The following is a 21,217-nucleotide window of genomic DNA, read 5'->3' as shown; positions in this document are numbered from 1 at the left end:
ATACACTACAGACAATTTAGCCTACCCAATTCCCCTATACCGCATGTCTTTGGACTGTGGGGGAAACCGGAGCACCCGGAGGAAACCCACGCGAACGCAGGGAGAACATGCAAACTCCACACAGAAATGCCAGCTGACCCAGCCGAGGCTCGAACCAGCAACCTTCTTCACACACATACATAATCACAAAAAGACACACACACACACACACACACGCACACACACACACACACACACACACACGCACAAACACTCTCACTCACATAGACACTCACTCACAAACACAAACACAGTCTCTCACATACACAGACACCATCTTACACACCCCCACATTCACACTTGGACACTCTCTCACACAAACACTCACACACTCACTCTCACAGACACACACACTCTCTCTTTCTCTCTCTCTCACACATACACACACACACACACCTGGACAGTGAAACCCGAGAGCGCAGTGATGGTAGCCCCATCTGCAGCCTCTCCTCCGTTGTTGTGTCTTCTGCTCTTCCTGCGTGTGTGTGAGACATACAGTTTTCCAGTTGGGTTTTGAAACCAGAAGCGGTTCATACTGAGATCTGCAGTCAGATGTGAAATTGCATCCAACAGTCATGATGGTTCATTTGTGAGTGATAGAAACAAGTAATCAACACCGTAAATACTGTGTAGGCGATGTCGACCAATTTGGCATCATACGATGTCTATTGTACGATGGCATCGTCGTCGTAGGCGGCGGTGAATTAATTATTTATAATTGATCAATTAACTCATAACAAATTATTTGTAGCCCACTTTCTGACACTTTAACATATGATCAACTAGAAGTCAAGTTATTATTTGTTGCTCTTACAACTGGGATCCACCACAAGACTTGTCAGGTAGTGTAAAATGAATGCATGAGTGGAATATATTTCATAGATTAGGTTTTTTATATACATGTTTATGTGTCTGTAAACATGTTTATCCACAGTTGCTGTGTGTTGGTACTGTATGTTCAAAATAAAATCACTATTTATAAAAATACAAACATTTACTGTGGTGTTTTCACATTTAATATTTTCAAGTAGAGTTTTTGGACTTTTATTTTGCTCTAAAGCAGCACAAAATCTTCAACACGTTACACAATTTCATAGCAAGTATCATTCATGGAGACGTTAAAGGGGTAGTTCAGCCCAAAATGAAAATGTATGAGAATGAGTATTCATTCATTCATTTTCCTTACATTTACATTTAGTCATTTAGCAGACGCTTTTATCCAAAGCGACTTACAAATGAGGACAAGGAAGCAATTTACACAACTATAAGAGCAGCAGTGAATAAGTGCTATAGACAAGTTTCAGGTGTGTAGAAGTCTAAGAAGCAAAGCATTAGTAATGTTGTTTTTATTTTGAGAGAGAGAGAGAGAGAGTACAGTTAGTGGTATAGCCAGAGAGGCAGTTACAGATTAGGAAGGAAAGTGGAGACTAAACAGTTGAGTTTTTAGTCGTTTCTTGAAGACAGCAAGTGACTCTGCTGTTCTGATGTAGTTAGGGAGTTCATTCCACCAACTGGGCAGATTGAATGTGAGAGTTCGGGAAAGTGTTTTCTTCCCTCTTAGGGATGGAACCACGAGGCGACGTTCATTCACAGAACGCAAGTTTCTGGAGGGCACATAAATCTGCAGAAGTGAGAGCAGATAAGAAGGAGCAAAGCCAGAGGTCGCTTTGTAAGCAAACATCAGAGCTTTGAATTTGATGCGAGCAGCAACTGGCAGCCAGTGCAAACGGGTGAGTAGCGGAGTGACATGTGCTCTTTTGGGTTCATCAAAGACCACTCGTGCTGCTGCGTTCTGAAGCAGCTGAAGAGGTTTGATAGAATTAGCTGGAAGCCCGGCTAGTAGAGAGTTGCAATAGTCCAGTTTGGAGAGAACAAGAGCTTGAACAATAAGTTGAGCTTAGTCTTCAGCTTAGACCCTTATTTATCAGGGGTCGCCACAGCAGAATGAACCCCCAACTACTCCAGCATATGTTTTACACAGTGGCTGCCCTTCCAGCTGCAACCCAGTACTGGAAAACACACTCATTCACACACACACTCATACACTACGGCCAGTTCATCAATTCCTCTATAGCGCATGTGTTTGGACTGTGGGGGAAACCGGAGCACCCGGTGGAAACCCACGCCAACACGGGGAGAACATGCAAACTCCACACAGAAATGACAACTGACCTAGCTTGGACTCGAACCAGCGACCTTCTTGCTTCACTGATATTAATCCTCTTTTCCTCTCCCTCCACACCGGTGTGTGTGTTTTTCCTGCTCAAAAGAAAATTAGTTGGTGACGGTGGTTTGACAGTTTCCAAAATATCACTGTGTTTGCTCAACAAAAGACAGAAACTCCCCTTGAAGGACATTTTCATCACTTGATCGCTGAAGAGCAGCGCCTGCACATCTAACCAGATCACAGAGAAACACACAACCCATAATGCAACTGCGAGAGAAACACACAGCCCATAATGCATCTGTGCTCTGCTTTAATAGAGCGCTGAGGTGGTGTTCAACACTCTGAGTGATTCACACAAACACACACACACACACACTTACTGGCAGAATTTAAAACATCTGCTGAGAACGAGCCCTGAAACGCTTCATCAAGAGCTGACGGTCAACTAGCACACACACACGCACGCACGCGCACACACACACACACACAAAGAGACGGACTGAGAGATGGACACACTCACACAGGGACAAAGAGACAGACATGTAGAAACACACACACACACACACATGGGCAGACAGACAGACAGACAGACAGACAGACACACACACACACACAAGTAGATGGGCAGACAGACAGTCACACACACAAACACACACAGCAGAAAGACAGACAGATGGGCAGATAGACACACAGAAACGCACACACACACATGGAAAGAAAGACAGGTAGAGAAACAAGACACACACACACACAGAGATGGGTAGACAGACACACACACATAGACTTGTGCAGGCAGGCAGAAAGTCGGACACACAAGCAGAAAAACAAACACTCTGATGGACAAACAGACACACACACACGCAGACTCACACACAGGCAGACAGACATACACACACATGCATGTATGGATACATGGGTTGTCTGTGCGCATCTCTGTGTGTCTGTTTGCCCATGTAAGTGTCTGTCTTTCTGCTGTCTGTGTGTGTGTGCTTTCTGTGTGTGTGTGTGTGTGTCCGCAGTGATGGATGGCTCTGAATTGTTTCCCGGTGTGCGGGACGCTCCGCTGAGGAATCAAAGCATCAGCGGCTGTAAATCTCCCTGCGCCCGCAGTCACAGTGTCAAAAGTCAGACGCGTTTAGTTTTCAGTGTGTGACGCGCCGAGCAGACAATAATTCAGATCATCTGCGTGAACGTCTGCTGGCTTTCATCTTCAGAGCCTCGTGGAGATCAGAGATGCGGCTTTTATTCCTTTCACATGCGACACTTCAAGTGTTTACCAGAAGAACATGATCTTCAAGAGCCGACTCTCCTATAAATCCCCCACTGTCACCCGTCCGCTGCGTGTTTTTACAAAGAATTAAACGTTATTTTACATTTACATTTAGTCATTTAGCAGACGCTTTTATCCAAAGCGACTTACAAATGAGGACAAGGAAGCAATTTACACAACTATAAGAGCAGCAGTGAACAAGTGCTACAGACAAGTTTCAGGTGTGTAAAGTCTAAGAAGCAAAGCATTAGTAATGTTGTTTTTTTTTGAGAGAGAGAGAGAGAGTACAGTTAGTGGTATAGCCAGAGACGCAGTTACAGATTAGGAAGGAAAGTGGAGACTAAACAGTTGAGTTTTTAGTGGTTTCTTGAAGACAGCAAGTGACTCTGCTGTTCTGATGTAGTTAGGGAGTTCATTCCACCAACTGGGCAGATTGAATGTGAGAGTTCGGGAAAGTGATTTCTTCCCTCTTAGGGATGGAACCACGAGGCGACGTTCATTCACAGAACGCAAGTTTCTGGAGGGCACATACATCTGCAGAAGTGAGAGCAGATAAGAAGGAGCAAAGCCAGAGGTCGCTTTGTAAGCAAACATCAGAGCTTTGAATTTGATGCGAGCAGCAACTGGCAGCCAGTGCAAACGGGTGAGTAGCGGAGTGACATGTGCTCTTTTGGGTTCATCAAAGACCACTTGTGCTGCTGCGTTCTGAAGCAGCTGAAGAGGTTTGATAGAATTAGCTGGAAGCCCGGCTAGTAGAGAGTTGCAATAGTCCAGTTTGGAGAGAACAAGAGCTTGAACAATAAGTTGAGCTGCGTGTTCAGATATGAAGGGTCGGACCTTTCTGATGTTGTAGAGTGCGAATCTGCAAGATCGAGCAGTTCTAGAAATGTGCTCAGAGAAGTTTAGTTGGTCATCAATCGTTACTCCAAGGCTTTTTACCATTTTGGATGCAGTGATGGTTGCCCCATCCATATGGATTGAAAAGTTATGGTGTAGAGTCGGGTTGGCAGAAACTTCAAGCATTTCCGTTTTCGCGAGGTTAAGCTGAAGATGATGATCAGAACGTGTGATTTTCAGAACGCGTCGATGAAATGTCAAACTGCAATGCTGATGAGGAAATTACAGCCGTGTGGGAGGAGATAATGATATTAACTGCTCCAATGTTAACCAATAATCTGAACTTACAACTACAGAACGGGAGACAACAGAAATCTAAAGGTGTAGCAAAACCCAAATAGTCCTCAGTTCAGCCTGTAGCGCAGGGATGTCATGTGTGCACTACTTCAGGTACAACCCCAAACCAGAAAAAAAGTAGTGATTTCTAAATTTACCTTGACCTGTATTTCACTGCAGACAATATAAACATTATTTCATGTGTTCCTCGTGATTTTTACTGCTTTAAATAAACTCATATTCCAATTTTGGTTCTTGCAACACATTTAAGCAATAGCTGTATCAGCAAAGCATTTACCACTGTCATGTTTCCATTCCTGTTTATAACACTTAAAAGACGTTTAGGGACTGAAGAGACCCTGCAAGTGATGAAGTGTTTCAGGTGTCATTTTGTCCCATTCTTCCTGTTAACAACTCTTAAGGTGGGCAACAGTACGGAGTCTTCATTGTTGTATTTTGTCCTTCAAAATGCACCACACATTCTCTATTGGAGACAGGTCAGGACTGCAGGCAGGCCAGTCAAGTACCTGTATCCTCTTCCTCTGCAGCAGGACTCTGTAATGTGTCAGAATGTGGTTTTGCATTGTCTTGTTGAAATATGCATGGACGTCCCTATGTACTTTTCAGCATTAATGGTCACAGAAGTGCAAGTTACCTTTGCCAAGGGCACTGACACAACCCCACACCATGACAGACCCTGGGTTTTGGACTTGTTGCTGGTAACAGTCTGGACGATCCTTTTCTTCTTTAGTCCAGAGCACACTGCATCCATTTCTCCCCAAAACACCTGAGATACTGATTCATCTGAGCACAGTACACATTTCCACTGTGTGATGGTAGATCCTAGATGCCTCCGAGCCCAGAGAAGCTTCTGGACACTGTTAACATAGGGCTTCCTTTTGGTACAGTACAGTTTTAACTGCCATTTGTGGATGTAACTCTGTACTGTGGTACTTGACAAAGGTTTGCCGCAGTAGTCCTGAGCTTATGTGGTGATATGGCTTATAGATGAATGAGGATTCTTGATGCAGCGCCCCCTGAGGGATCGGAGATCATGGTTGTTCAGCTCAGGCTTGCGCCCTTGTCCTTTATGCACTGAAATTCCTCCAGATTCCTTCAATCTTTTAATGATGTTCTGCACTGTTGAAGGTGAAATATCCAAATGTCTTCCTCTCTTTCTCTGAGGAACAATGTTTTTAAAATTCCAATCATTTTCTCATGTAAACTGGTGATCCTCGGCCCATCTTTGCTCCTAAAGGACTAGATCTTGATGCTGCCTTTGTACCAAATCATAATTACAATCACCTGTTGACATCACCTGTGTCACATCACATCATTATTTCAGCAGTTTACCTGATTACTGCCCTAAACTGCTCCTGTCACAGCTGTTTCTGGAGTGTGTTGCAGGTCTGAATGACAGGAAAGGATGGATATTTACAAATCAAATAAAGCTAACCAGACAAAACATCTAATATTTTGTTATATTATATATTGTATATATTATATTGTGTTTTCATTTCTGTTTATTTACATTGAGTTTGGAATTTAACAACAGGCTAATAAAAGAAAATGTTTTATGTCACGTCTGTGTGGGGTGTTCGGTGGTAATATCGCAACATTGAACCCTCCAGATTTACCCCAAGAGAAATTTCCTCACCTTAGCATCTGTATCTTTAGCAACAGCACAGCACAACCCTGAACTGACCACCGCTTACATTTCCATCAGATGATGAACAGTGATGATCAGCGAGTATCGCAGAAGCTCTCTCACACACACACACACACACACACACAGATCAGCGGTCCCTTCAGCAACACTACCACCTCTGTGCTCATTAATGCTCACCCACAATCCTCTGCTTACTGGCCACGCCCACTTCCTGCAATCATGAGAGCGGAAGCCGAGGGTCAGAGGTGCAGTAATGCACATCAGACTGCAAACCAGAACCCAGCTGTTCAACCTGACACACACACACACATGCACACTAATGCAACACACACACACACGCAACACATAATGCTAACATGCACACACACACAGGCACAAATGCACAAACACACACAATAAATAAATGCCGCACCGGTGAACAGACGTATTTTCCAAAACATAACTAAGACTGTAATATTTATTCTCTTTTACCCCATTAATAATGTAATAATGTTGATGTGTATCTAACTGAAACTGAATATTGAGTAGGGGGCAGGACGTTATTGCAAAATATTGATATACTTCCAGGGGCGTAGCAGACATTTTAAAAGTTGGGGGGACGGCTGTATGAGATCATACATTCATATAATTATTAATCACCTGTTTTTAAATGGTCTGTCTCTAAAAGTGAGGGGGACCTATCCCTCTGTCCCCCCGGTTGCTACGCCCCTGTATACTTCTAATTTAGACAGTATGTTGAGTAGGGGGCGGGACTTTATGTCAGTATGTTGATGTACTTTCAACAGAAATTGAATACTAAGTAGGGGGTGGGGCTTTATTTCAATATGTTGATGTACACTACTTCCAAGTGAAACAGAACATAAAGTAGGGGGCGGGGATTTATTTCAGTATGTTGATGCACTTACAACTGAAACTGAATATTGAGTAGGAGGCGGAGCTTTATTTCAGTATGTTGATGTACTTTCAACTGAAGCTGAATATAGAGTAGGGGGTGGGGCTTTATTTCAATATGTTGATGTACTTCCAAAAATAAGACAATATTGAGTAGGGGCAGGGCTTTATTTCAGTATGTTAATGTACTTCCAGATGTAACTGAATATTGAGTGGAGGGGCAGGGTTTTATTTCAGTTTGCTGATGTACTTTCAACTGAAACTGAATATAGAGTAGGGGGTGGGGCTTTATTTAAATATGTTGATATACTTCCAAAAATAAGAGAATATTGTGTAGGGGCGGGGACTTTATTTCAGTGTGTAAATGTACTTCCAGATGAAACTGAATATTGAGTGGGGGGAGGGGTTTTATTTCAAAATGCTGATGTACTTTCAACTGAAACTGAATATAAAGTAGGGGGTGGGGCTTTATTTCAGTATGTGGATGTGCTTTCAACTGAAACTGAATATTAAGTAGGGGGAGGGGCTTTATTTCAATTTATTGATGTACACTATTTCTAAGGGAAATGGCAAATAAAGTCGGGGGCGGGGTTTTTAATTTCAGTTGGCTGATGTACTTAAAACTGAAATTGAATATTGAGTAGGGGGCGGGGCTTTCTCCTTGCATATTGAAGATTACCAAACAACAATACAATATAACAAACATATTTTCAGTGGATTAACTTGCACGGATTAATCGATCACATACATAACAATGTGTGCTAGCAAAATAAATAAAAAATAATACATTTTGCTTTCACATTGACTTTAATGTCTATATATGGATGAGGTTTCTTCAGTATTTTCAGATTACACCGTGTTTTTGTTCATTCTCGTGTGTGTCAATGACAGAAATCTTCATCCAGCTCCCAGATGCTGTGATTGAAGTGTAAAACCGCACAGACGGGTGCAGAAGCGAATGTGAAATCCTGAAATCTCAGCTCATTATTCAGAGCGTAAACTCTGACCTCTGCCGCTCGGGGCCTGAAATTTACCTTTGTGAGGAATCCGGCCCGCCTCCGTCCTGCAGGAACATCAGACGCTGGGTAAAGTCTCCCGAAGGCCTGCAGTAATGCAGATTCAGAGCGGAGGAACACGCACAACGGATCCTTTTACACGCCGCGCGCACAAAGGCTCAGTGTTCGGCCCGTGTTGCAGAACAATGAAGACTTTAAATGTTTGAGAGCTGTTGCAAAACAAACCTGACGCTGACAGAGTGTTCAGAGGTGCTCTAATGAGATTAGACACTCAGAAAACCACTGGAAGAAATTAATGTCACGGTTTAACCGATCACACAACACAGAATTCGTTCTCAGATTGATGGACTAATTAAGGTCAGCTGTGAAATATGATGAGGCAATATTTGGTTTATTTTAAGATTAGCAATATTAGATTAGCAATATTATTATTTAACTACAAATAAAATGTAAAATAAATAAATAAATAACTGTAATAAATAATACATTTCTTTTTCTCTTATGCCAAAAACTATTAGACTATTAAAGATCCTTTTCCATTAATGCATTAGGAAAATTTCCTACCATTGATATACAGAAAGTTAATTTTTGATTGGTTATATGCTAAGAACTTAATTTGTTAGAAATACTGTATATGTTAAAGAGCCCATATTATGGGTTTTTGAAAATGCCCTTACATGTAGTGTGTACCACAGCTCTAAGTGAAGTGAAATATCCAGCTAAAGCTTAAATCTGTAAGTGTACAGTGTTTAAAATTATTGATTCATCTATAAAAGAGTCGACTCATAGTGCTTCAAACGAGTCGTCTTGCTAACGAGTCATTAGGTGTTTTCGCGATGACGCGGCTACGAAACACAAGCCTCGCCAGTAGTTGCGCGCGCAAACCAGGGAGATTTGAAACCTGCGGCCCCGCCCACCAACAGAAAAAACACTAGACACACACACACAGACGCCGCCAGTCGAATTAATGGCTATGGCCATCGTAAGCTAGGAAACAGGAGACTTGTGTCGATCTCCCTAGTTCTTCTGAGGAGGAGCGTAATGTGTGTGTGAGAAAAAGAGCAGGTCGAGTGTGTGACGGCTAGGGGCTAGGAGACAGGAGACTCGTGTCGATCTCCCTAGTTCTTCTGAGGAGCGTAATGTGTGTGTGTGTGTGTGTGTGTGTGTGTGTGTGTGTGTGTGAGAGAGAGAGAGAAAAAGTGTGTGTGTGTGTGTGTGTGTGTGTGTGAGAGACAAAGAGCAGGTAGAGTGTGTGACGGCTAGGGGCTAGGAGACTCGCGTCGATCTCCCCAGTTCTTCTGAGGAGGGTTGTGTGTGTGTGTGTCCAATCAGCGCAGATTAGCTTCGCGCTGAGGAGGGGTTTGGGAACAAATGAATCGCTGAACGATTCATATGGGAGTCGCTGGGATAATTAGGTAAAAATAAATGCAGATTATAAGACCATGACAGTGTTGTTTGACCTTGCATGCATATTAGACTGTTGTTGGAGACCCTTACAACCTAAAGATGACCCTATTTCATGTATAATAGGGGCTCTTTAAATAAAAATCAAGAATAAACATTGCAACTGCTAATTGTAATAGTCACACTTTATTTTGATGGTCCGTTTGATGAATTTAAGTTACATTGCATCTACATGCCAACTGATTCTCATTAGATTATAAGTAGACTGTTCAGTTAGGGTTGGTGTAAGTTGCCATGTACTTGCAAAGTTTCTTATTCTTATAGTCTGACGTCTGCTACGCCACTGCTGACAGGTCCATTTGTGATAGCACTCTCCCAATGTATATTGGATAAGAGGAAAGAGCCAAGCATCCAGCCCCAAATATACAACCATCTCATTGAAACTCCGAGTGATTTTACAAGAGAGAAGTTTAAGGCCTACAAGTCTTTGGATGCCAACAATGTTGTTCTGTGTGGTCATGTGCAAGAAATAATGCTCCATGATTACCAGATTCAAAACTCTGTAGTGCTAAAAACCGAGGATCTGCCTAGCCAAAGACAAGGAAAGAAGACGGAGCTGTACGAGGCCTGATTGATCATCAACAAGCAAAACAACTGCGTTCTGACAGCGAACTACACCTGCACGGCAGGGTGTGTGTATGCTGATGCTTACATTTCCTTCTGAGCATTCCTAATCAACCATATTTAACTGTTCTTGCTGAAATCATTGCTGCAATCAAAAATGAGTAATGTGTCTGATTCAGCATAGCGTGAACTTACCTGATATAACATGAGAACTGCAGAGTCCAGCATTTTTAATTAGGTCCTGACACCATTCAGCTCTTCTGATGGCTGTTATCCAAAAATGTCTGCGGTTGGCATTAAAAGCAGTGTGGTGTACGGCAAAATTTAAGTTTTCTATTTTTGGACTCTTGATTTTGGCATCCTACCGCACAACACGACATGTTTGCTATTGCAACTGGTCTTTTTCTGCAACCAGTATGCGCAGTTGAACCTGTGTGACGTAGGTTGGTTCACCTAGAGGACGAAGGACTTTTCAGAAATGCTAGATGAAACTCCAGTGTGGACGTGAAACCTTTTCCTTCTAAAATGCCATTTTAAAAGGTGTGTTAGGGTAAACGGGTGTGTGTTTTTCGCGAGTTGGTTGCTGCTGCGAGGGGAGCAGGGTGGAGGATCACGATGCCGGCTTAGCATCGTGGCGTCTATCGGCCATCGGTGATGGACGATGGCATCGTCTATCGACCCAACCCTAACTCTGACCAGAACTGGACAACTCTAACCAGAACTGACCAACGCTGACCACCAGAGTTGGTCAGTGTTGGCCAGTGCTGGTCAGAGTTGGTCAATGATGGTCAGTGCTGGTTAGAGTTGGTCAGAGTTGGCCAGTGCTGGTCAGAGTTGGTCAATAATGGTCAGTGCTGGTTAGAGTTGGCCAGTGCTGGTCAGAGTTGGTCAATGATGGTCAGTGCTGGTTAGAGTTGGCCAGTGCTGGTCAGAGTTGGTCAATGATGGTCAGTGCTGGTTAGAGTTGGCCAGTGCTGGTCAGAGTTGGTCAATGATGGTCAGTGCTGGTTAGAGTTGGTCAGTGTTGGCCAGTGCTGGTCAGAGTTGGTCAATGATGGTCAGTGCTGGTCAGAGTTGCTCAGTGTTGGCCAGTGCTGGTCAGAGTTGGTCAATGATGGTCAGTGCTGGTTAGAGTTGGTCAGTGTTGTTTAGTGCTGGTCAGTGTTGATCAATCACGGTCAGTGTTGGTCAGTAATCCATCAAGCGTGTCCTGTGCTGTCAGTGAATACAGAATGTCATTGACACATTTCCAGTGAAATATAACCAGTAAAACAGCATTGGCCCGCTGGGTTTAATTCAGACAAGCCCCGGGCCGCCAGATCCAGACCACACAGACACACGGCCGACAAAACGAGCACTTTCCCACACGCAGGCTTTTAGAAATCCCACCCAAAACACACAAATCGGCCCTGTAATGGCTTTCTCTCATTACGCCGCAGTATAAATGACTCCTGTAGCCGCTGACACTCAATAACGGCCCCCGTCCACACGCGCCCTCAGAAGTGCTCATCAGACACTCGATACTCCCGCACTGCGCTCATCACAACACAGAAGAAGATGAGCCCTGAGACACAGCATCAGGTCAGATCTGACCCGCAGGACACACCTCATCTAACACACACACACACACACACTCACAGCATCCATTCATCACCACACACACACACACTCAAACCTCATCTGACACACAGACACACTCAAACCTCATCTGACACACACATTTGCAGCATCTGTCAATCACCACACACAGACTCACATAAACACACACATTCACAGTTTCTGTCAAACACCACACACACAGTACTGTTGTGATAACTTTGACATTTAGTAGTGTGCAAATGTAAGCTAGCTCTTGATAAAATGTAAAGTTTGTAAATGTAAAATTAAACAGTAGAATAAATTATAAAAACAAAGCGACTGTGTGTGTGTGTGTGTGTGTGTGGTGATAGACTGTCAGATGAGACATGACAGAAGCCATTCAGAAGCGCAGAATAGCACACTGCACTCCTAATGACAGGTTTATTATCAAACTACTGAATATTAAACCTTACTAACATTATTCATCACTTTTGACTGTAGCATGTGCGTAAGCTAGTCAACAGTGCGCTCTGCTGTTTTTTTATTTGGTTGGAGCAGCAAAAAAACAATAATAATAATAAATAAATAAAAATTTAGCAAGGCACAAGCTATTGAAATGAACGGGTTTTATTTCAATTTTGTACGCGCAGCTATAAACCACCTTCACGAGCTATTGAAATGAATGGGTTTCATAGCGCAGCGTTTTCGGCATCCAGTGTGAAAGCCACTTCAACTCATACAGTGATGACGGCTGGAGGGAAAGTGAAACCAGCACACTGAACACAGCATAGCCTTTTTAATTTCATTTTTAGCCTATTTTACTCATTTCAACGCAATTTTTGGTGCCCAAAAAATTCAGTACATCCCTAAACATTGATTTATGTAGATCATACTAAAATAAACTGATATGTTTCTGATATAATTACAAATAAGTCAGGCATTTTATTTATTTAAATTTTTTTAAGATTAATTTTTGGCCTTTTTGCATTTATTAAGTGAATAGGTCAGTATTTCAGACAGGAAGCGAAGTTGGAGAGAGAGAGAGAGAGGGGGGGTGGGGATGGGAAATGTCCTCGAGTCGGGATTCTAACTCTGGACGCCCTGAAGAGCTACTGCATCATATGTTAGCGCGCTAACCACTAGACTATTGCGCTGACAGGCATTTTAATTTTAAGTATGTCGAGGTGCAGATGATTCGATTTTAAAACGTCATGAATGACTAAAAACCTCATTAGATATTCTGACTCTGATTGGCTGTCGTCATTTTCCTCTCTCGTCTTGACTCCGCCTATTAATGTTTACTCCGGGCTCACTTTTAAGGCGCTCTAGCCAGTAGCAGAACAGCATGTACTTTGGAGGCGGGCATAAGGATAGTACGGCCACAACTGATTGGTCAAATTTAGATAAACAATGCATGTAAGTGTTGGTCAGTAATCCCTCAAGCGTGTCCTGTGCTGTCAGTAATCACAGAGCGCCACTGACACGTTTCCAGTGAAATTTAACCAGTAAAACAGCATTGGCCGGCTGGGTTTAATTCAGACAAGCCCCGGGTCGCCAGATCCAGACCACATAAATGCACATACACACATAGAGACACTCACAGCATCTACCCATGACCATAAACACACCCTCACAGCATCTGTCCATCACCACACACACACAAACAATGCATGCAACACAAATGCTTGCATATAATGTACTATTATTGATATAATAATAATGCTTCGATATACAGAGCTCTACTTAATAAAGACCGATTAAAACAGTTTCACACTAATAAATAGGAAAATAATGAATTGAAATGCTGTAATGCAGTCACTATTCAGATCAATTCTGTGATCAATGCTGATTCAGTTCAACAAATGTATCCAGGTACTCAATTCCTAACATTACCCAATTTATTTACAAAGTCCCGAGTCTAAACCCAGAATTGTTAGGAGTTTCATCTGAGGTCTTGTTCCAAATCACACAGCACTCATTAACGCTCCAGTATAAATGAACATGTGAAGGGTGTCATTTAATCAGTGCTAAAACACTTTCCTCGCACCCCAAATTACATTTTAAACACTGCAAGGCTTTCAAAACACTGATCCGCTTAAACACCAGCCCAGCTACTGAATCAACCAATGATGTATGATTAGGGGCAGAGTTTTCTGTGTGACCGACCAATAGCAGACAAGGGAAAACTGACTGAAAACAGTCATTAACACAGTTGTTCTCAATACAAGCTCCTTAAAATTTCAAGCCATACTCCATATTAAGCTATACCACAGCACATTGAATAAAAACCTGGCATACATCATAGGGAAAATCAAAAATATAACTTTATATTAAAATATGATGTGAGTTTGGGGGCGGGGCTATCAGTGTGATTGGCCAATGACGTATGAGTGGAAATATTCATAATTAGCTTTTAAAAAAAGGGTCAAATCTCAAGTAAAGCCACACTTTTATTGTAAGCAGATCTGTGTGTACAACACGCGTGCTTATTTCACTTCGCAAACACTGACCAAAACATTCGAACGCTGCTGAAATATGTAAACCAGCCAATAAAAAAAAATAATAATAAAATAAAAATCGAGAATTCAAGTCTTACCTCAATCTGGAGATGAATGAATGAAGCTCCTCAGGAATTTATGATGTTCAGATCTGTCAGCATCTACAAAAACAGTCACACAGAGTATTTCGTAAGACCCTGATGAAGCTCAATAAATCACATCCCTATAACGTGTTGTGCAATTTAACGGAGAAATAAATAACCGGTAAAACACCTTCAGGAAACATCATGTTCATCAGCGTGTCAAGTAAACAATACAAAAATGCATCATTTGCATGCTTAAAAATCTACTTTGTATGTCTAAACGAATACTGAAGTGAAGTTGGTTTTATATTCGCACATTCAGACTCAACAATGTAATTTCAGTGAAGTATTAATTGCATATTCTAAATAGTGAAATCAAATTAGCAGCCAAAGACTATCAAACTACAACATTGTTCACAGTCAATTAAATGCTAATGTTGTTTTGAAGTCATACTTATAATTTCAGTCCAAATACCAGAGTAAACAATATAGTGAGTTGACACTGAACGAATGTGCAAACATAAAACTTCACCTCAATTAAATGAATACAGTCACAAACAAGTGATAATGCTGGAAATTAAACACAGAAATATCTGAATGTACGCTCAGTATCTCTTACTCCAATGTTTTCCATTGAGGTAAAGTTTGTTTTATATTCGCACAGGTCTGATTTGAAGATTGAATATAAATAACCTATGACTATGACAACAACATTAGCACTACTTAATTGACTGTGAACACTGTTGTACGTTGATAGTCATTAGCTGCTAATATGATGTCCCCATTTAAAATTAGCATATAACACTTTTCTGAAATGATGTTACTAAAGAGAAAGTCTGAACGTGCGGATATAAACCCAACTTTACCTCAGTGGATGATTCCCCGTCAGCCAGAACAGATTTGTCTTATTTTTCATTTAGCTTCAGTCGGGCTGCAGTGTTGACAGCTGACTGAGGAGAAAACGCCGAAACTTCCCAAACACGAGCACCAGAGTTCGGACAAACACAGCATAGATTGACGGTGTGTTTACCGATGGACACGGCGGATTGAAGCTCCGTGGAGTAAATAAATAAACATTCACCTTCATTAACTGCGGTCCGTCAGAAAGCCTCTTCAGATGCGCGCGCACTCATAAACACACACACATAGCCAACACACATTCAGACACAGACTCGATGCTGTTTGTTCTGTCAGCCTAAACGCACTCCTTCTGCCCAACTCAAGGAGGAAAACTGCTTTTCTTCCCTCCAGCGTGTGTGTGTGTGCGTGTGTGTGTGTGTGCGTGTGTGCGTGTGTGTGTGTGTGTGTGCAAGGCGCACAGGCTCCAACCACTGACGCCTGAGAGAAATACACCTCAACACGAGCTCCTCATCTTCACCTCACACACTTTCACTTCACACCACTAAATCAGTGGATTTTCTTAATGAACAATAAGCTGAATCGATAAGATTTCTGCGTATGTACGGTTTGTTTGGTCAGGACACTCCGCGGGCACCTTGATCAAAAACACGTCAATTGCCAAGACGTCCATTTTACATCCATACGCTGATGCTCTTCTAATCACCAGAACATACAACACAAAAAGTGTATTATAAGAAAAGTTTTATTAATCTGAATTTTCAATTACAAATTCAGCTTTAAAAAATTCAATTTGAATATATCAAAATGACATCTAATTGACCAATAACATAGTGAAATCGATTCTTGACATGTTACAATTTGATGTTGCTTTGACATTAAGGTAGACGACTGACATCAAATCAGTGTGCATTTTGACTTGTTTTTAACATCTGGGTGTTTGCTGGGACATATTTGGCCAATATATTACTTCCATAGTTTTATTTTTTATTGCTATGAATGTCAATGGGTTTAAGTTTCCAATATTTTTTTCAAAACAATTGATTTATAAATAAATAAATAATCCAACATTGAGAAAACGGTGAGTAAATTTTTGGGTGAACTGTTTCTTCCCTTCAAGACAATTAATCAATATTAAATTCTGACTATCAGTGTTAAATTTGGTCATTTTCCTTTGCACATTTAACAGGGCTGTCATAGAAGCTTATTCAATAATAATATTTATTACAGTCATATTTAGGCGGTTCATTCCGGTGTGGCGACTCCTGAATAATAAAGGGAATAAACCGAAAAGAAAATTAATTAATGAATGAATGACAATCATATTTATTATTTTATCTTTACCTCAGAGAAACCATTACATTTCACCATACAATCATTTTATATTTTATATAAAATAAAAACTTTATACTTGCCCTTTTTGCTTTGGACAAAATCCACCTTCAACATATAAAAATGAACAATTAATTATTAAAACTTCAATAAGAAAGGAGAAGTCATCGTTTTATGCATTATTATAAATATACAAAAGCTCATTTCACTCATGCATAGCTTATATCACACAAAAGTTGTAACTTATCATTATTATTAACAGCATTTTAATACACTGTAAAAAAAAATTATTGACAATAAACTTGTTTACCAGGATTCTTACTTTATCAGGTTTCAGTTAAATGTTAAGTTATACAAAGTTTAACCTAATTTGTTTCAATGTTTGTTTGACTGATGTAAATTGAGGTGACTACAAGAAGTTAATTTGATTCAACTTAAAAATTTAAGGCAGCAAAACTTTCCCATTCCCCTCCAAAATGCATCATATCGCAAAAAAAAGTTGTAACTTATTATTATACACTGTAAAAAAGCAATGAGAAAACGTCAAGACAGCAGATATTTTCTTATTGTAATCAGGTTTCAACAGTTTTTTTTAAGTTATACAAAGTTGAACTTAATATTTTTAGATATTAATATTTAAGATAAATGGGTAGTCATCTTTTTGTGCACCTTTTATTAACGTAGAAAAGTTAATTTCACTCATGTATTGCTTTAATAACACAATAAGCTGTAGCTTATTATTATTATTTATTAGTGAATGCCCTGCTGAAAAAAAACAGCTTAAACCAGCCTATGGTTAGCTGGTTGACCAGCCTGGTTTTAGAGGGGTTTTGGCTATTTCCAGCCTGGTTTTAGCTGGTCAGGCTGGAAGATGACCAGCTAAAACCAGCTTGAGCAGCCTAACCAGGCTGGGAGCCCAGCCAAAACAAACTATGTCCAGCTTAAACCAGGCAGGTCAAGGTGGTGTTAGCTGGTTTTAGCAGATCATTTTCCAGCCTGACCAGCTAAGACCAGGCTGGAAATGGCTGTAAACCAGCCTGGAAATGGCCAAAACCCCTCCAAAACCAGGCTGGACAACCAACTAAAACCAGCCAACCAGCTTAGGCTGGTTTAAGCTGTTTTTTTCAGCAGGGTGACTAATGCAGATAAACTTTATTTCTCCATAGCCTCATATCATAAATGTGCATTGCAATCTCCCAACAAACTCAGCTTTTACCGGAAGCAGGCGAGTGTGTGCCGATATCCATTTCCCCGCGTCTGAAAATACTGTGATATGATATGAAGCAGGAGCACGTGTGGTTGTGGTGGTCTGCTGGTTTGGGACCCAGAGGCCAAAAGATGGTCTCCAGTGTCCCGCAAACGACACCACGACACTCATCATTATGGCTTTTACATTAGTGATGTCCATGCGGAAAGAAAAGCATAATCACAGCTCGACATTCGATGAGAACAGTGTTTTATTACTCGTCCCGTCTCAGAGATGCATTACAGGACGCTGCAGGGGAATAGAGATGCACAGAATCAACCAGTGTGAGCTTAAAAACCAAAGATTAGAAAAACAAACTCAATTACTTTACACTGTAACAAAGGATGGGCTCCACACAATCCATTTGTGTTGGGACAACATGAAGGAATTAAAGGGGACCTATTATGCTCCTTTATACAAGATGTGAAATGAGTCTCTGATGTCCCTAGAGTGTGTGTGTGAAGTTTCAGCTCAAAATTGCTCACAGATAATGTCCTCTAGCTCTCTGAAACTGACCCTTTTAGGCTTTGATCCTAATTGTGGTGTTTTGGTGACTGTCGCTTTAAATGCAAATGAGATTGTGCTCTTTTCAGGAGAGGGCGGAGCTACAAATGCCTGTGCGTCAGCATAGATGCAGATTTAAAAACAAGACTAACTTCCTATGCTAATGGAGGAGACTGGTGGGCGGGGCTTTCCCCGTCTGATGACACGTACAAAGAGAGAATGTCAATCAAAGTGTTTCTGCAGACTGTTTCTATCAAGTCTGATCATAAAAAAAAATATTAATACATTTTTACCATTAGAAGCTGGATATATTCACACACTGCAGCCACATGGATGTGTTTAAACCAGGATGCTAATTATACATTGACGATCGGACACTTACACTGTCTGTCGGTGCTCTAGATTTGCCAGTTTCTAACCGATGAATTCATATTTTTGGCGCAAGCATGCATTCACAATGGTATGAACCATCATAGGGGTGGTCAAATGTATATTCAAGTTATCTTTTATTTTAATTATTAATATTATTATATAAGATACAGATCAGAGCAAACAATTTCTTAACTATTAAAGAGCAGACTCCTCATACTTCTTCTCTTGATGTTCTTCAAGGGGAATCAAATCTTGATTAGGGGGGGGTCAGACCCCCCACCCCCTGTCATTTGCACTCTGCTTTAAACCCCTTATAAAATAATTTTTACATAATAGGTCCCCTTTAAGTTAACTTCTCAGTTTTAACAAATTTAAGTGGATTGAAAGTAAAACAATTAAGTTGTCCCGCTAAAAAGTCAAGAACTGTGTTGTTTCAGCTCATTTTAAATAAGTAGTTTGAACAAACAGCAAACGACATTTTTAAGGGTTTATATATATATATATATATATATATATATATATATATATATATATATATATATATATATATATATATATATATATATATATATATACACATACATACATACACTTAAAGTCAAAATTGTTAGTGAAAATTTAATTCTTTTTCAAATATTTCCCTAGTTATGTTTAACAGAACAAAGATATTTTTATTCTTCCAATATATATATTTTTTCTTCTGGAGAAAGTCTCATTTATTTTTATTTGTCTGGAATCAAAACCGTTTTTATTTTTTTTTTAGTAAAAATATTTAGGTCAATAATATTTACTTTTATGTATTGTATAAAGAAAAATATCCACATTTTATCTGCTGTATCCAATCCAATAATGTGCCTCTTTATCCTAGCTCGCCAAGTTAACATAATTAACCTTGTTAAATCTTTAAATGACACATTTTAACAGTAGTAGGAAAATAACTTGTAAAATATTATGTACTGTCACCATGATGGATACAAAAGAAATTGGTTATTAAAACTATTATATTTAATAATGTGTTAAAAATCCATTAAACAAAACAGGGGTAATATCTTCAAAAAATTCATTTATACAATGACTTGCCTAATTACCTTAACTTTAACCTAAGCCTTTGAATGTCACTTTAAGCTGAATACTAGTGTCTTGAAGAATATTTACTCTAATATTATGTGCTGTCATCATGACAAAGAGAAAATAAATAAATCAGTTATTAGAAATGAGTTATTAAGACTATTATGATTAGAAATGTGTTGAAAACAAAATCTTCTCTCTGTTAAACAGAAATTGGGGAAAAAACATAAAAGAATTCAAATTTAACAGGAGGGTTAATAATTCTGACTTCAACTACATCTGAATAGTTTTTGCACAATCATCTAAGCACAAATAAGGTTTTCAGACTTAGGCGCAGAGATAAAAGGAGCACAGAAATGAAACGTTAAATATGGTTGTTCTGAAAGCACTGACGCTGTCGGTGCTGTAAAATATGTGCAAAGCCCCTGAAAAGCCCCAGAAATCATCCGTCCGGCCTCAATAAATATACCTGCACAAACAGAGCTGTGTGTGAGGCTGGAGAAACTGGAGAAAATGCATAACCGCACACTCAATGGCTCTTTAAATACTATCTGCAGAAATCAGAACCACAACATGTGTAATGCAGAAAATAATGAAGTGTTCTCAGTCAAACACTGCATCGCTTAAAAGACACCCAGAAGACAACTCTGAATAGAGTTGAGGCGAAACAAATTGTTTGAGAAATGGATTGAGATGTTCAAAATGCATCGCTATTCTCTCTTAAATCAATTCTGAGCTTTGTTTTGACCAGCAGATGGTGCTGTATGCTTTACAAACAGCCGTACTCTGCTTGCATCCACTTAATTATGAATACCGCTTTAACCTAAAATAGTCATTAATACAGTTAGGAAAGATTTAAGTGAATTACAAGTGTGTCTAATGCACCATCTGCAAACAAAAACAACAACAACTCTAGAGTGACATCTGCTATTAAACACTAGCCTAGAGCGCCGTCTGCTGTTCAAAACTAGCCTAGAGCGCATCTGCTCTTCAAAACACTAGCCTAGAGTGCAGTTTGCTCTTTAAAACACTGGCCTAGAGCGCCGTCTGCTGTTCAAAACACTGGCCTAGAGCGCCGTCTGCTGTTAAACACTAGCCTAGAGCGCCGTCTGCTGTTCAAAACAATGGCCTAGAGCGCCGTCTGCTGTTCAAAACTAGCCTAGAGCACCGTCTGCTGTTCAAAACACTGGCCTAGAGCGCCGTCTGCTGTTCAAAACTAGCCTAGAGCGCCGTCTGCTGTTCAAAACACTGGCCTAGAGCGCCGTTTGCTGTTCAAAACACTAGCCTAGAGCGCCGTCTGCTGTTCAAAACAGTAGCCTAGAGCGCCGTCTGCTGTTCAAAACAATGGCCTAGAGTGCCGTCTGCTGTTCAAAACACTAGCCTAGAGCACCGTCTGCTGTTCAAAACACTGGCCTAGAGCGCCGT

General features: G+C 40.5%; 1 long non-coding RNA gene across 1 annotated transcript in view; it reads right to left on the bottom strand.

The window, feature by feature from the left end:
• Positions 1-15,683, bottom strand: part of LOC130236320 (uncharacterized) — a 59,159-nt gene extending 43,476 nt beyond the window's left edge. Inside the window, exons 1-2 of the long non-coding RNA XR_008838459.1 lie at positions 15,494-15,683; positions 14,428-14,490 (exon numbers count right to left, since the gene is read on the bottom strand). This is a non-coding gene — a long non-coding RNA (uncharacterized LOC130236320). The remainder of the gene's footprint in view (positions 1-14,427; positions 14,491-15,493) is intronic.
• Positions 15,684-21,217: the final 5,534 nt, after the last annotated feature.

The sequence above is a fragment of the Danio aesculapii genome, chromosome 10 (assembly GCF_903798145.1).
Source record: "Danio aesculapii chromosome 10, fDanAes4.1, whole genome shotgun sequence".
NCBI classification, from domain to species: domain Eukaryota; kingdom Metazoa; phylum Chordata; class Actinopteri; order Cypriniformes; family Danionidae; genus Danio; species Danio aesculapii.
Note: the sequence above shows the minus strand (reverse complement) of the source record. Positions and strands in the feature narration are given on the sequence as shown.